The sequence below is a fragment of the Watersipora subatra genome, chromosome 2 (assembly GCF_963576615.1).
Source record: "Watersipora subatra chromosome 2, tzWatSuba1.1, whole genome shotgun sequence".
Lineage (NCBI taxonomy): Eukaryota > Metazoa > Bryozoa > Gymnolaemata > Cheilostomatida > Watersiporidae > Watersipora > Watersipora subatra.
In genome coordinates this window covers 47,461,857-47,480,068 of record NC_088709.1, presented here as the reverse complement: position 1 = coordinate 47,480,068, position 18,212 = coordinate 47,461,857, and positions in this window count along the sequence as shown.

Sequence of the window (18,212 nt, the reverse complement as noted above, 5' to 3'; positions counted from 1 at the left end):
TCGTCATCATCACAATTGCCCCTCTACTACCATCACTATCGCCTCACCTATAATAATCACCAACACTACACATGTCGACTCACCACCCCTACCGCCTAGCCCGCCACCCGCTGCCACTCAACTTCCAACCCACTTTTACTCAAATAAAGCCCATCTCTTCTAATCCGCCGCTCCTTACCACAACACCACCAAACACCACAAGACAATACCTCAGCCCAGGTTAAAGTGAGTATTGATTGTCATTATGATGGATGTAACTTTGTTAGAGGATTCTTGACAAGTCATGGCAGTTGGTTACTGACAGTTTAAAGTTTGCTGATATTTGATGATATTTAGTTTGTACTCAGTGAATGCCTGGCGTTGCACGGGTAAACAAAGTAACTACCTAACAATTTTGACTAACTTAAACTCGTAACATAAGCTAGCTCAATATTTGTTCTATTACACACAGCATAGGTAAAAAGATGCAAAGATTTAGAAGCATGATTCGCTGACATATGATATGATGACTTTCTATTGACTTTTGAGAATCCAAAACTTATAAATCAATAGAGGGTAAAAGGCGTGTCATTTGACAAGCCATCTTTGGTCTTTTTATTAATTATTGTCCCTGATTTACACAAGAATAACAGTTTATACTGTTTATGCTATGAATATTATTACTGTATCACATCAGGTTATCAAACCAAGAATAGAAAAAGAGTTATCTTTTGAATGACGCATATCTTTTATTATTTTCTATCTGAGAGTAGTTGAAGGTGATGTTATATATATATATATAATATATAAATATATTATAATTACTAGAAATTCCACGGTCATACAGCCCACGACCAAAGAGATGTTGGAAAAAGAAAGGGTACTGATGGTTGAGAAATGCAATATTAGCAGTCAAATGGCACTGCAGTGCAATAGGATAACTGCAATGGTAGTTGTAATATACTGGGTGTGGGTGTTATTATATGTTTATATCTCTCCCCCTGCAATAGGAGAATTGCATTATTGGCCAATATTAGAAGTAAAATGCACTGATATTATTAGAATAGCCAATATTATTAATATAGTAATAATATAAAACCAATGCACAATTTTGTTTACATTTCAAAATGTCATAGCTAGCATTATCAAGAATTTGTGATGTTTATATAGATTTTTAGAAAAGCTGTACTACGTAGTCATTGTTCTGTAGTCATCCAAACTTATAATAAAATATTGTAATAATCTCATTAGATTTGTTAGAAAGAAATATCATCGTCATTTCCTTTACTTACACTGCATTGGACATCAGTTAGAATATCAAAGTACACAAAAGTGTCTAAAATGTCAGTTATTTTGAAATCAGCAAATTGTCGAATTGCCGAAACCTTCGGCAATTCGACAATGATATATAGACTGGTGAAATGTGCACGTTATTTTTTTATGAAATGCGCGCGACTTAATCATTTTATTCTCTGTTGCTTGGCGTTTCAAGTTCCGGTCTTAACTTTGATAAAAGTAAGGCTTAGCAAGTTTTAATAACGATTTTTGGCCAATAAATCTGTCTATTTGTATATAATTCATTCAGATGGCTACGTTTTAAGATACTGTTGACACTTTTCAAAGACTTGGTAATATATTTGAATTGGTTTATATGTGTTTTTTATCGTTATTATACTTTAACGACTCTGCTAAACGATGGTTAAAATTGTTCATGAGATTTCAAAACGAGGGTTTGCGACGTCGTTGTTGAGAATTTTCGTAAGTTGTGTGCACATGCATTTATCATGTGCATAATTTATCATAATAATCACATCATTTATCACATCATTACACATGCACATAACGGCAGCCTCGTAATACCCAATGACCGGAATGAAACTCTTATTCAAAGTGGACGAAGGTTTGGAGCTCCCGTCGAATTGGAGAAAGTTGGGGGGCTTTTTGTATGTATATACCTCTTTTTCGCGGGGATAAAACCTCATGAATAAGAGAGTTTTACAACATTTACTTCAAATTGAAAAGTTGAAAGTCCATACTTGGAGTGAACTAATAAAATAATTAAAATAGCATTACTAAGGTGTGCCTAGATACGCAGATTCGTCATTATTTGATACATTACTAAATTGAGTATAGATAGCTTTATTATGATATGATACAGTACCAAGGTGAGCATAGATAGCTTTGTAATAATGTGATACAATCAGATTGTCTCTTAGTGATTACATTAGTAATCTCTTATGGTTTCCAAGTGATCTCTAAATTAGAGATTCTCCATGTGATCTCTTAGCATCTCTAAGTTGGAGATCATGCTTCTTTTGAATTACCATGTTCTTAAATGTCGGTTGCATTTAAATGCAATTTTTGTTAGCTTTGGTAATAAATATACTTATTGGCATGCAAATTCTTTGCTGTTACTATATGTTTACAGTAATTGAGCCCTTGAACTGCCTAGGGGTACATGTAACTCTCCTGCATGCGGCATGGCTCCAAGTCTGTAATGAATATATTGTAGTGAGAGGAGAACTGCAATGCCCGCAGTGCATTGTCAAGAACAAGAGGTTAGATTGGGAGTACGCACATCGGCCATCAGCAGTGGAAAGAGGGATAACTCAAAAAGGACAAGTAGCCTATACGAATCTTGTCTCATCAGATAAGAGGTTTGTATGTTGTTGTAACTGCCAATTGCATGGTTGTTACAATCAAATTCAAATGAAAGATGCTGCCAGCAGAAATTTGGTACTGGTATACTATTCACACATGAAACAATAATACCAGCAGTAGATACAACCCTCCAGTTTATCAGTATGCATATTTAATTTCTTATACACAAGTTTGTCATTCTTTTTCAGTTTGAAATCTAAAAAATTGGTGCACCGCTACCGGGGTCAAGTAAAGGTCGTTTATCACAAGCCTCCAAAGTATCAAACCTACTTCTCACACAGAACTATCTGCCAGTCGTGGATATGACGACCAAGTTCTATGGAGAGCATTTGGGTACTGGCAGCAAATGACCTTCCGATCTCTTTATTTTGAAATGTGAATAATATCTTTATGTGATGTTTTTTGTTGAAACAATTATATATTTTGTTATTATTTTGCGTGCTTTATGAATATAATTTCTACAATATGAAATGAGAGACATGAAGTAGATGGAATTTGATTTGCACTTGACAGTATTGATCATGTATTGACTAGTTTTTGCAGTGAATCAGCTACAACGCAATGTTTGTTAGCGATTCTCAGCAGATAAACATTCACAAGAGCCTGTCAGTCATGTTACCCATTATATTAAACTTCAAAAGTCGGTGACTACCCTAGGACACTTATATTTTGCTAGTATTTAGTTTCGGGAATAGCTCACAGATTAAAATTTCACAGCAACTTAATTTCGCAGCTCTAATGAGTGCGAAAATATAGTGATTTGGAAATAAATGCAGTGGAACAAACATAATTAGATTCCTCAGGTTCAGTTCACCGATAAAAAAAATTCAATTTGCGACTAGTTTGTAATTGTGAACCGCAAGTAGAATGGTGTGGGCAAGGTCGATAATGCAATTTGATCGCTTGCTGTCATTTGTTTCTTGGACTATCAACAGGCCCGTTTTCTCTGGGGCGGCTGGCCGGCTGAGCCGCCCCAACTTTTTGGGAATTTTTTACGGTAAGTACAGTCCAATTCGGATAACTCTCCCTCGGTTGAAATGTAACGTTTCATCTCAAACACAAGGTTAACTCGAACGGATTTGTTTGGTCAGTTCCAACGCAATGATAAGTTGTTTCAGATAACTCGACCTCAACATCATTTATTCGAAAAGTTATTTGCCCAACGGCCATGGACACATGGAGTTTTTATCGCTGTAGAATATCACTTCATTCCAAGCCATAGAGACCAACATCAACTTCTAGTAGTTTTTAGGCATCATTATTATCATCATCAGAGGCACAATATTTTTGGTAACAACTTTTATAAAGGTTTGCAAAAGATTAAGTTTTGTCAAACACCCGCTTGGCCATGTTCCATCGAAAGCGTAAAAGTCTCCAAATGAACTTAAAATAAAATCCGCAAAATTGATCTTTGTTAAAACGCTCAAAAGAAAAAGATGTCTTTTTCTGAGCGTTTTAATTGTGGTCCAGTTTTGCCTATTTTCATTTAAAAACGTCTCGTCAGTCACATCACCTAAAACAAAACAAATCTCAAAAAATAGAAAAATGTTGATACATTCCGATAAAATTTTTTTAAAACTTCACACGAGAGGCCCAGCTGAGGCCCTACATGAAAGAAATATGTTGGGGGCTTACACCGCCCCACCCTCCACACCGTAGGTCTTCATAACTAGTCGCCTAACATTAGCCACCCCAACTTGCAACCAGTGAATACAGGCCTGACTATCAATGAACAAAGCTATTTAGTTTCGCTTTTTCGCTCGTTTGTTATGATAGTTTATTTTCGCACATTAAATTTTCGCGAGAGGATGACACTGCGAAAACGCGAAAATTAGATCAGGCGAATACACAAGTGAATATGACAACATACTCTTGTGAAAAACTGAAACACGAATGTTGTAGTATAGAGAGCTGTAGGTGACTAAATGTGTGTCACCAAACAGGGTTCAGTATTTCGAAAACTGACCAATCAATGTTGAACGGCTTCTGGCTTTTTGATGGTCAGTTTTGCGTTAAGCTCTGTGATTGGCTAAAAATTTCCAATTGCGCCGCTCTTTCTTTAAAGCATCTTCAGAAAATGTTTGCCTTTTTTATTGCTCAGTTTCTAAAATGGAACTAGTTTCACTTAAATCTGACTGGTTAAGTCATAAGACCTAAACTACTTTCGTTTCAGAATTATTCTGATTGGATGTTTTGGTCATACTCCTAAGAAAACAACTCCAAATATTTGAGAAGTTATATATTTGTGTGTGTGTGTGTGCGTGTGTGCGTGCGTGCGTGCGTGCGTGCGTGTGTGTGCGTGTGTGTGTCTGAGTGTGTGTGTGTGTCTGTGTGTGTGTGTGTGTGGTGTGTGTGCGTGCGTGTGTGTGTGTGTCTGTATATGTGTGGTGTATCTCTTAGTGTATGAGTTTGTACTTGTTTGGGTGTAAGAATTTTGTGTATGTGTGGTTGTAGTTATTTGTTTGTTTGCTTATTTATGTGTCCTGAATTTTGATCTGTTTAGTTATTTCATCCTTGTGTTTGCGCATTTGCCTAGTTTGTGTATTTGTTTTGTGTTCTTTGTGTATTACGTTTTAGAACTACTGTCATTTTTTCGCAAACTTCTTTTTCAAATGTTGCTGGTAAGCGAGATACAATGCGCTAAACACTGTTCAATTGCAACATGATTTACAAGTGTTCTAGTGGAAAGTTGCTACTACATTGAAGACTATTAAACTACTAGTATGTAGGACCGCTATCAAGCTGCTACTGCAAGTTTGGGATATAACATTTTGTGATTGATGAACAAATTAAATACATTGCACTTACTTGTACATATCTGGTTATATAAGTGCGTCTGGGTTCATGCAAGTTGGTAGGTGTTTGTGCGTGTGTGCAAACGTTTGTGTGTTTTTCTGTGCTCATGTGTGTGTGTCTCCGCATTTGTGAGCAAGTATATGACTGTGTGTCTGTCACAGTGAAGTTTTTTAGAATTACTGACATCGCCTGCAAAAAAGTTTTCTAAATGTTGCAGGAACGCAAGATTCAAAGGGGTGAACTTTGTTCAATCGCAACAAGCTATCAAAGGCTATGAAATGATCACCATGGTCTTCAAAGACAAGTTTTTAACCTGAAAGTAGAAGGTACACTTACAACTATCAGACTGTTACTATGTAAGAGCTACATGTATATCTAGCTTCTACTGCAACTTTTGATATAACAGTTTGCAATGGATGAACAATTCAACTATGTTGCTGTTATTATTTCATATTTGTTGACATATTAGCGTTTGCGTGTGCGTGCGTGTGCATGTGTGTTTACATGTTTGTGTGTACGCGTTTCACTCAGTGTGTGTACATGTTTGTGTGGGTGTGGCTGTTTTGGTGTCCGGCTCGCAGTCTGTGAGTGTCGCTCTCTGAGCGTCTCGATGTCTGTGTGTCGCTGTCTGTGTGTCGCTGTCTGTGCGTGTGTGTGTGTGTGTGTCGCTGTCTGTGCGTGTGTGTGTCGCTGTCTGTGCGTGTGTGTCGCTGTCTGTGCGTGTGTGTCGCTGTCTGTGCGTGTGTGTCGCTGTCTGTGCGTGTGTGTGTCACTGTCTGTCTGCGTGTGTGTGTGCGTGTGTGCATGCATGCGGGTGTGTGTGTGCGTGTGTGAGTGTGTGTGTGTGTTGCTGTCCGTGTCTGTGTGTTTGTCTGTATATGTTTATGTGTGTGTCTGTGCTGGTGTGAGCAAGTATAAAATGTGCGCATTTTTTCCAAATAGCGAAATATATCGCGAGATTTAATGGGGTAAACTTTGTTCAATCGCAACAAGCTATTTCAATCTTTCCAGAGGTTATCTGCTCTTTAAGGACGAATTGTTTACTTGAAAGTAAAAGGTACATTTAAATGTGTGTGTGTGTGGGCGTGCGTGGGTGTGTGTGTGTGTGCGTGCGTGCGTGAGTGTGTGTGTGTGTCTGCGCATTGTAGGCTTGCGTGTGTGTGTGCGTCTGCGCATTGTTAGCAGGTGTTTGTGTATGTGCGCTTATGTGTGCGCTTGCATGTTTTTGTGCAAGCGTGTTCATCTTTCTATGCGTCTTTGTTAATAGGTGTGTGTCTGCGCAGTTGGTAGCAGGTATTTATATGGGTGTCTGTCTGTCTCTGCATTTGTATGTTAACCGCTAAAACTATTGTCACCGCTCCGCAAACATTTGTGATGACTCGTATTATTTTCAATACAAACGCGACATTTCATATAGCGCACAATCGGCTCTCAAAGTGAAATTAGTCTGTGCGGCATAAATTTTTGAGTTTTGAGGTCATGAACTTTCTAGAGCAACTAATATATCAGGAATTGATTTCTTATGCATTTGATTAGCTAAGATGCTTTATTTGACTGTTTTGAAGAAGTTAAAGGGGTTGCTAAGGACGATGAAATAACGATTTTTCATTTCCAGTTATTTGGTTTACGTATCGTATTTTAAAATGTCTTACCACGATGTCGATGGTGGTGATTGTTGGAAATAATTTAAGTAGGTAGATGTAGATTCTTTCGATTTACAGAGTGGAAAAGAATGTGATAGTGATTCTGAAAGCAGTGAGGTCAATTTCGGTTTTGAGAATGATGGATAAAATGGGAAATTTCCGCTGAGTTTTACGGATAAAAGTCGTAGTGTAGAGACATGGAAAAATAATGCTGCTGCCCAGCCAAACTCAGATGATACAGGAACAGCTCTGCCAGCAGATGTAGAGTTTCATCTCAGTGATGATGCGTACCTACTGCAAGCAAGTAGATGTAGTCTAAGAAAAGTATTGCATCTATTATTATGAGTATTATTATATTATGTATTATTTTGTTACTATTATTATGTAGTATTATTATCTTCTTCCTCAGTTTGGTTTAAGCGACCAACTATCTCTTTGCCTTACCAATCTAACTCTCACTGTGATACATGTATTTAGTGTCATGAATTCATATTTACCTCAAATCAGGTAGCACCATCAATGACCCGACTGACAGGTGTTAAACTTATGAGTTGTTTTTAAGGATGTAAACGGACATGTGGCTGCATCGCATGGTTTGAAGGGTCAAAAATACCCTGATCCGCGCAGTCAATCAATCATTAGCCAAGAAGAGCAGAGATCTTATTATTATTGGAAAGATTTCAACCATAATTGACGTGTCAGAGACAACTGGCAAAAAGCACAAAAACAAGGAGATGCAGTGAGAGCGAAACTGTTGCAACTTTGCTCACAAAGGTATGATGTTTTTAATGTGTTACTGTAGAAAATCTGCGATCGACTGCATTATTTGTTACACAGCTGTTATTGTTATTACACACTGCTACATAATACTTTCTGGTATGTACATGTAGGTCAGAAAATATGCTGTGAAACATTTCTTTTTCTCAACAGAATTGGGAAAAACACGTTTCAAACACTGAAGCGACACTATAATAAGACAGAAAGAGCTGTACCAAGGAGTTTCAATTACCAAGGTAGAAATAAGGGGGCTGTCACATCAGATGATAGTAAAGGCATTGCAGACTTCTTAGACCACATCGCCTCCATCCACTCTCGTGACCTTCCAGGTCGAGTTTCAGGTAAGCCAACTAGGTTTTGAAATTTAAAAATCAAATGCTTTCAAAGCTTAATTACGGTTATTTCATTTTTTTGCGATTAATTAACCTAAGTTATTATTTTTGTCAGACCTATATTGAACTTTATTCAGCCAAAACATTCCAATAGGGTTTCGACGTGAGGAACTAAAGATTCTGCCTAGTAGCTTTACAATTGAGTCAATCTATGAGCTCTATAAGCAAAAGTGTCAAGAGGCTATGCTTAACTTCAAGTGTAAGTCGGCATTCAGAGCAATCTGGAAGGAGCTTTCGCCATACTTTATCATCACCAAACCAAGTAAATATCTGTGTTAGCTCTGCCAGAAAAATAACATAGCATACTTGAGGTATGTGCGTTTACAGTTTTAGTCTTAGTGATATTTGAGCATATTGAATATTCTATCAAGTGTTCTTTGCACACTGTCCACTACCTTTCGTTATTGTTTGTCACAACAGGTCTGCAAACCAGCCGTTAGATCAACGAGCTGCAGAGATCAATCGGCAGCTGAATCTCCTTGAACATGCCTTAATGAGTGCATCCTGTCGTCATGACAATATCTAACAAAAGACTTGAAGCTTGGGGGTCAATACTTTTCTGACTGGACCTCCCGTTGCTCACTACGGATTTGATTATGCGCAGCAGGTAGATCAAAACCATTTATAAAACATTGCTTGTTACAAAACGCAAAATCTCATTTTATATTTTTGTCAAAAACACACACATACACAGCTCAAAATATAACAATAATTGCTCGACTATTACAGGGTTATGAGGCCATGACTGTAGTGTTTTGAGTTTAAACGCTGCTGAGTTTTAACAATTGGCAATTAGCAATTGCCAATTGCAAATGCTAACTAATAATTATAAAAACAATCAAGTTTATAAATAAAAATATACTTTTAAAAATAAAAACAGTAAATGTACAGTATACTTTCAAGCCTATAAAAAACAACAAATTTTACTTTTGTTTAATTCTTAGGTTTACTACCCTGCCGACCGGCTATCCTAATCCGAATCGGCTATCCTAAAGATGCTAACTCGTTCATCTCAGTAAAAGTTATGTGAGTGGATTGTGTAATTATTCTAACACTGATACATTGCCATCAATGTTATGCCCAAAACCACCAGTTCAATGTGCAACACAATTTGGTCGTAGCTCCTTTACTGTATATAATTAATGTGTTATTTTCCAACGACACAACATATTACCTTGACCTCACTGTTTTAAGTATTCTAGTTCATGTGGCGCCATTGGAAACTTTTTTATATTGTTCGCCATGTTCTCTTCCCTAAAGATTTCAATATTCATGAGTACGTAATGCTTGTAGCGGGGGGTTGCTATGAACTTCCAAAACGTCAACAAATAATACTGTTTGATATTTAATCCATCAACTTTAAAGACAAATTTCTCAGTTTGCGGCGTCGACCACATTGACCAACACCCTCTTTGATATAACTCTGTGTCTTAGGTTAAATTGCTTTGATTTTAATTCCGACAACAGTGTTGAAAAGCTGACAAGTTTCTCTATTACTTTGGGCTAAAACCAATTTTGTGATCTGACCTAATTTGTATTAAAAATGACACGACCTGTCACATTTTTCCCAAATGTTTTAAATATGCAAGATTCAATGGGAGAACTTTGTTCAATCGAAACGAGCTATCGAAACCCGTCAAAAGACTCAAGTGCTTTATAAGGAAAAGTGTTTAACGCGAAAGTCTGAGATACATGTAAAACTATTAAACTGCTACTATGTAGGACGGATATCAGAGTGCTACTGCAACTGTTGAATGAACAGTTTGGGATAGATAAAAGAATCAATAACATAGCTGTTACTGTTTCATATCTGTTGGGATATCTGCATTTGTGTGTGTGCGCATTGTGGGCATGCATCTGTGTATCTGCGCATTGTGGGCATGCTTGTGTTTGCGTTTTGTGGGCATGCGTGGGTGTGTCTGCGCACAGAGGGCATGTGTGTGTGTATCTGCATATTGTGGACATGTGTGGGTGTGTCTGTGCGCAGTGGGCATGCATGTGTGTGCGTGCGTGTGTGCGTGTGTGTATCTGCGTATTGTGGGCGTGCGTGGGTGTGTCTGCATATTGTGGACACGTGTGGGTGTGTCTGCCCATTGTGCAATATATATATATATATTTATACTAACAAATTATTTAAAAGCAATACTTATCTTTTTTCTCAGCTACTGTCAGTTTCATGATATTCTCATTCGTCAGGCTGTGTTGGAATAAACAAGATGGTGATTAATCTCTTCTTGGCTATTTTTCCGTCCCTTAGTTCTTATTGTTTAATTTCCTCTTCTTCTGATTGGCTGCTGGTTAGTAGCTACAAAATGAGAGAGGAGATAACTTCTGGAATGACGACAGGTTGAGACTATATCAGATTTTTTATTAAGTGTTGCTAAGTCAGGTCTATTGATGATGTAGTATTTTTCTGTCAAACACCTTTTGCACCTTTTGCTGGAGTTGTTGTAGGATTTTGTTTGTTTTAGTACAGTCCAGTCTAGTTTGTAGTTAATGTCTTGGTCTTTCAGTTTCCAAATGTGTTTGCTTAGTTCAGTTGAGCGAAAAAAAAAGATAAGTATTGCTTCTAAATAATTTATTAGTACATAGCTGCTCCAATATATTGTTGAGCACTCTAATTTTAGTACTACTAGCCCATAATTCTTAGGAATTTATAGTTTACATATATATATATATATATATATATATATATATATATATATATATATATATATATATATATATATATATATATATATATATATATATATAAATACAGATGCATTTGTTTTATTGCAGCACCATTATGTGCAGTAGCTATTACGGAGTGATGGTTTTTGAGATATTAGATGGATTAAAGAAATTACAGTGTATTCTTATACAAATATCTGCTCCATCATGCAACAGTTTTAACATACAAAGTGGGATCTTCAAACAGATTAATTTCATATCTAGAAGTTTTACTGCATATTTGAAAAGTTGATTTGTTGTTGCTGAAACTTAACTGTTTGTTTACTTTGTGAAATTTACTATTAATTTCATTTATATTTATGAACTTCACAAACTAAACTAATTCATTAGTTAGATAGTATTTCTGCTTGTTTAGTCCATGTTCAGTGTTTAAACAAGACTTTGGCCTGTATGAACAACCCATTGCAGAGTCTGGTGACAGCTCAGCTGGGAACAGACATGTTCTTCGAATTTGAAACAATGTAGTCTTTAAACTTTGTTCGTACAAGAGTAGATGTTTTGTGAAAAACATTCAATTTGTGTCACATGTATTATATACTATTATTATTACAGTTGATTGCCTTTCTAGTAGATGTAAAAGGTCTGAAATTTTCCTTTGACGTTTATACAGTGAAGTTAGGCAAGAAGAGGCAGCAAGGTTACGATGCCGAGAGCCTCTATTTCCTAGGTACTATATGGATAATGTAACAGAAAAGTCTTCGACTAAAAGTGCTGGTGATAGACTTAGAATCTTTAATACGGTTATGAAAGGAAGGAATCCTAAAATACCAAGTTTAAAAACTAAACCATGCAAAGGTCAAATATCGTGTGCACAGATTACTGATGCTTCCAAACAATATAATATCCTTTCAGCTTTAAATGGGAGTCATCTACCCATTCGATGGAGTGATCGTATCAATATTAAGTGTGTATTAGCAATGCCTTGAAGACCATAATGCCTGCTTAGCTTACTGAAGTAGAAGTTGTGTCCACTTTTTAGCAGTATTGTTGCACAAACACTGGCTCTGTCATCTCAGCTAGACATGGCTGAGTTCAGTGGTGAGATCACCTTGACAACTGGAAACATGCGCAGTTGAAGAGAGAGGGCAATTTGAGGTTAGATACCAAAAGTCAGGGTTCAATTCAAAGGTCACCACTGGTGACTTTTGTTAGGAATTGAATCCAATCTATTGTTTGCAGACCACTAGGTCTCGACTGCATTGTTTGTCAGTTGTCATGTACGCAGTTGGCAAAAATTAGTTGTCACATATGCAATAGGTTAACTTAAAGCCCACATGTGATTAGTCGGTCTTAATCTCTTGTTTCATGGCTCTTTACTGGACCACACAGCTTTAGAATTTTTATAGAATACTCACAGGCTTAGAAAGCCAAGTTGATTTTTGTTAACAATCTATATACTCTAAAACTGGCTCAGCAGGTTTGAACAGTAGTTATCAATAAGCAATCAACAGTTAACAATAAACAATTGGTAATAAGCCTTAAACACTTGACAATAAGCAATCACCAGTTAGCAATAAGGAATCAACAGTTGGCAATAAGCAATCAACCGTTGGCAATAAACAATCAACAGTGGACAATAAGCAATCAACAGTTGGCAATAAGCAATCAACAGTTGACAATAAGTAATCAGCAGTTGATAATAAGCAATCAACAGCTGACAATAAGCAATCAACAGCTGGCAATAAGCAATCAACAGCTGGCTTAAAGCAATCAACAGTTGGCAATAAGCAATCTACAGTTGACAATAAGCGATCAACAGTTGACAATAAGCAATCAACAGTTGACAATAAGCAATCAACAGTTGACAATAAGCAATCAACAGTTGGCAATAAGCAATCAACAGTTGATAATAAACAATCAACAGCTGGTGATAAATAATCAACGGTTGGCAAAAAGAAATCAACAGTTGGCGATGAGCAATCAACAGCTGGCAATAAGCAATTAACAGTTTGCAATAAGCAATCAACAGCTGGCAATAAGCACTCAACAGCTGGCAATAAGCAATCAACAGCTGGCAATAAGCAATCAACAGCTGGCAATAAGCAATCAACAGCTGGCAATAAGCAATCAACAGCTGGCAATAAGCATTCAAAATTTGGCGATAAGCAATCAACAGTTGGCGATAAGCAATCAACAGCTGGCAATAAGCAATCAACAAATGGCAATAAGTAATCAACAGTTGACACTAAGAAATCAACAGCTGGCAATAAGCAATCAACAGCTGGCAATAAGCAATCAACAGTTGGCAATGAGAAATCAACAGCTGGCAATACGCAATCAACAGCTGACAATAAGCAATCATTAGTTGGCGATAAGAAATCAACAGTTGACGATGAACAATCAACATTTGGTGATAAGCAGTTAACAGTTGACAATAAGCAATCAACAGCTGGCAATAAGCAATCAACAGTTGGCAATAAACAATCAACAGCTGGCAATAAGCAATACAAAGTTGACAATAAGCAATCAACAGTTGGCGATAAGAAATCAACAGTTGACGATAAAGAAACAACACTTGGTGATAAGCAGTTAACAGTTGACAATAAGCAATCAACAGCTGGCAATAAGCATTCAACAGTTGGCAATAAGCAATCAACAGCTGGCAATAAGGAATAAACAGCTAGCAATAAGCAATCAACAGTTGGCAATAAGCATTCAACAGTTGGCAATAAGCAATACACAGTTGACAATAAGCAATCAACAGTTGACAATAAGCAATCCAAAAGTTGACAATAAGCAATCAACAGTTGACAAAAAGCAATCAACAGTTGAAATAAGCAATCAACAGCTTGCAATAAGCAATCAACAGTTGACAAAAATCAATCAATAGTTGAAATAAGCAATCAAAAGGTGACAATAAACAGACAAAATTGGCAATAAGCAATCAACAGTTGACAAAAGCAATCAACAGTTGAAATAAGCAATCAACAGCTTGCAATAAGCAACCAACAGTTGGCAATAAGCAATCAACAGTTGACAATAAGCAATCAACAGTTGAAAAAATGAGCCATCAAAAGTTGGCAATAAGCAATCAACAGTTGACAAAAGGCAATCAACATTTGAAATAAGCAAACAACAGTTGGCAATAAGCAATAAACAGTTGGCAATAAGCAATCAACAGTTGACAATAAACAATCAACAGTTGGCCGTAAGCAATTAAAAGTTGACAATAAGCAATCAAAAGTTGGCAATAATAACTCAACAGTTGGCAATTAGCAATCAACAGTTGACAATAAACAATCAACAGTTGGCAGTAAGCAATTAAAAGTTGACAATAAGCAATCAAAAGTTGGCAATAATAAATCAACAGTTGACAATTAGCAATCAACAGTTGACAATAAGCAATCAAAAGTTGACAATAAGCGATCAAAAGTTGGTAATAAGCAATCAACAGCTGGCAATAAGCAATCCACAGCAGGCAATAAGCAAACAACAGTTGGCAATAAGCAATTAACAGTTGGCAATAAGCAATCAACAGTTGGCAATAAACAATCAACCGTTGGCAGTAAGCAATTAACAGTTGACAATAAGCAATCAACAGTCGACAATAAGCAATCAACAGTTGACAATAAGCAATCAAAGGTTGGCAATAAGCAATCAACAGTTGACAATAAGCAATCAACAGTTGACAATAAGCGAGCAAAAGTTGGCAATAAGCAATCAACAGTTGACAATAAGTAATCAACAGTTGGCAATAAGTAATCAACAGTTGACAGTAAGCAATCAAAAGTTGGCAATAAGCAATCAACAGTTGACCATAAGCAATCAAAGGTTGGCAATAAGCGATCAAAATTTGGCAATAAGTAATCAACAGTTGACAGGTAGCAACCAAAAGTTGGCAATAAGCAATCAACAGTTGACAATAAGCAACAAAAGTTTACAATGAGCAATCAACAGTTGGAAATAAGCAATCAAAAGTTGGCAATAAGCGATCAAAACTTGACAATAGGCAATCGACAGTTGACAATAAGCAATCAACAGTCGACAATAAGTAATCAACAGTTTGCAATAAGCAATCAACAGTTGACAATGAGCAACCATAATTAGCTACTTTAGGTACCTTTAGTCTACATATACTGCTAGTGTTGTTCTCTAAGAGCAGCTATAGTTTGCTCAGGCATAACTGTGTAAAGTTGCTGTTGGTCAAATCATGCGAACCAAACTCATGTGTTTTTGCACTGCTTTACCGTTCAAATCTGAAACACTGGTTTTAGCCAAGCAAATTCACTGAAAAGTATCTACATGCATTTTTCCTGACCCCATCCAGTAGGAAATATTTGGTATTTGGAAATCTTTGTGCGTTTTTCTTCCTATTAGTTGTTCCAAAAAGTCCTTATGCTTTACCTTTTAAAGTGGCTCAGATTTAGGAAATTTATAACAAAAAGAATTTTTTGTTGTCATTTGGCATGCGTCTAATAGTGTATACTATAGAAACACTGATTATAGCTACAAAAGTTTTTTTTATCAAGAGAGCACAACTCCATTTAAGTTATCCTATTTCAGGCAATAATAACTAGCAGTGGTGCTGACTCAGGGTTCTACATAATAGCATAGGACAAGGACAAAAGCATGCTTGCTAGTTTTACCCCACTCGGCATGGGCTGCTGCTATACCACCCGCAACACTCCTCTGTAAGTACCAAGGAATGTGTACCACAATCCATATAAACTACCATGTACACTCAAATTCCTTTATATTTAGAACCATGAGCTATACATAAATATTTATGATAGCCGTAACTTTCTGTGTTAGATGCATCTTTCTTAAACTAAGTAACTACTTGTGTATTTGAGTCACGAGTGTCATCTATTTTCTACATAAACTGCATTCTTGTTAGTTATGTAGACAAAAGCGGTCGTGTGGTATTGTACAGCTGACTGGATTCTTTCAATGTTTACCCTAGGCTATTAGTAACATCATCGGGTGGCTTTTATACCAAAAAAGACGATGATGTGGAAGAGTTGACATGGCCATCAGGAGCTCAAACTAAACTCAGCTATCTCATAAATGTTGTGCTAAGCAAACAGATTTCAATCAAGGTAGGCTGTACCTGTTCTCATTCACTTACAACATTTCCATTGTTTGTTTTGTGCCATTAAGTGGTTGCAGTTAGCAGAAGAACACGGTATCACATGCCTTTTATAGATTTATACCGAAAGACTTTAGCACAAAAACTTTTCATAAATTTGGAAATGTAGCTAAGAACATTAGATTGGCTTTTTCTGGCTAGTAAAAAGTTAATTGCTAAAGCCATTTGAGGCCATGTGTCTCAATGTCTAATTCACAATTTGAAATGTGGTTCGCAAATGAAATCCAATTCAAACTCCGACTTTTCAGAATGAGTCACCCTTTTCAGCCAATGAAATACCACATCGATATCCATTCCATTTGCTTGTATTTGCGTCGCTGTTAACATTGCGATATGTGATTGTTCACTTCTATGTTGTACTCTGTCAATGATGGCTGTTCAAAACAGACAAACATAGTATGCAGAACTTTGCTGATTTAGTGTCGGCAACTGATAAAAAGACATTTTTACAACCATTTTTCGTGTTACACCAAACCGACTTTGTTGGCATGAAAGCAACTCCTATAAATTACCCCGGTGTAAATGCACCTATATGAGCTTTTATCAAATCTGGAAGTTGTTAGTTGGATCAATTTTCTGGTATTAACAAAACACTCGACACATTAGCCAATTAGCTAGCATGAGACTAATTTTTTCAGCCCTCACGTGATTGGCTGGTCTGAAGCCTCACAGAGTTTAAGCTTTTTTATTGCTCATTGCTGAACCACCAAGCAAGTGGAACCTTTCTAGACTATTGCTTTGTAGATTGTGGGACGCTCCTCTACCACCCTCGTAATCCAGTTTGGAAATCAGTTTATTAAGACTCCAGTTAGACTTACAGAGGGGTTAGAAAAGACGCAACCTCCAAGCATAAATGATTTGGTAAGATCAATGTTAGTGTTCTAGAAAGTACTGGCGCATCGCATTCTCTTGTTCTAGATCCTATGCCAATACGTTGTATGTGTTAACATAAATATTTTTAGCTGTATCAATGTTTGATTTTTATTGTAGTCGCCGCTGCAGATGAGTGATAGAATAGCGTACATTTGTCAAGCGTCCCAGAGTCTACTACAAAAAGCTTGTGTAACTACTGCGCAGGCGGAAAGGCAACCTGCTGGCTCTGTACACAAGAAGTACGTCATACGCACTGCAGCAAGACTCGCTTACATTGCTGTCAATACTGACAGCATTATGACATATAGGCTATGCTGCCTTAAACTATGACATGTTCACACACTTGCTTTAGGATTGCATTGGTATGCCACAGAATATGATCATAGACATCTCTAGACCTATCATAACATATCATAACCCGAGGAAAACTACTGTAAACAGTTTTAAATAGAAGTTGAATGGTGCTTCACATCCAGGCATGTCAGTTGCTAAAATCCAGTCATGTCATTTGCTAATGTCCATACATGTCAGTTGGTAATATCCAGGCATGTCAGTTGCTAATATCCAGTCATGTCAGTTGCTAATATCCAGGCATGGCACTTGCTAATATCCAGGCATGTCAGTTGCTAATATCCAAACATGTCAGTTGCTAATATCAAAGCATGTCAGTTGCTAATATCCAGGCATGTCACTTGCTAATATCCAGGCATGTCAGTTGATTCTACTTGCTGCTACCTGATAGACATGGCACTGTTGCTTTTGATCAGCGTGATAGTCTGCATGCAGAGCATTCCTATTGGAGTGGCTCTTTCCTTGCTTTTTAAATGTTCACTTGTCTAGACTTGTCGACTTTTGATCTTTGTTGAGGCAGTTAAGAGTTTATCAGAAGACCTGAATCGAAAATGAAATAATAAGTTTGTAGAGCTTATGAACTGGAGTAAATCAAGCATCAGCCATAAGTATCAGTAATAAATGATTTAGCAGAAGTTAGGTGGTCAAGTAGAAAGAGGTTAGTAAACTCTAACACCACTAGGTTTGTGTGCTAAACACAACTGATTGGTTTAGTGCCAAATAAGCTTTCTTTTTGTTCACTTGAACACTTACTACTCTATGGGAGGTGATATGGTAGCATATACAATACCACACATAGGAGCTGAGACATTTACTGTAATAAGTGTGTCACATCTGTCTTGGATTATTTCAGTGTGACCAAAAGGTAAATGTTATCTGCAATCTCAAAGTGAGACTGAAAGACTGTAATCAGTTAAA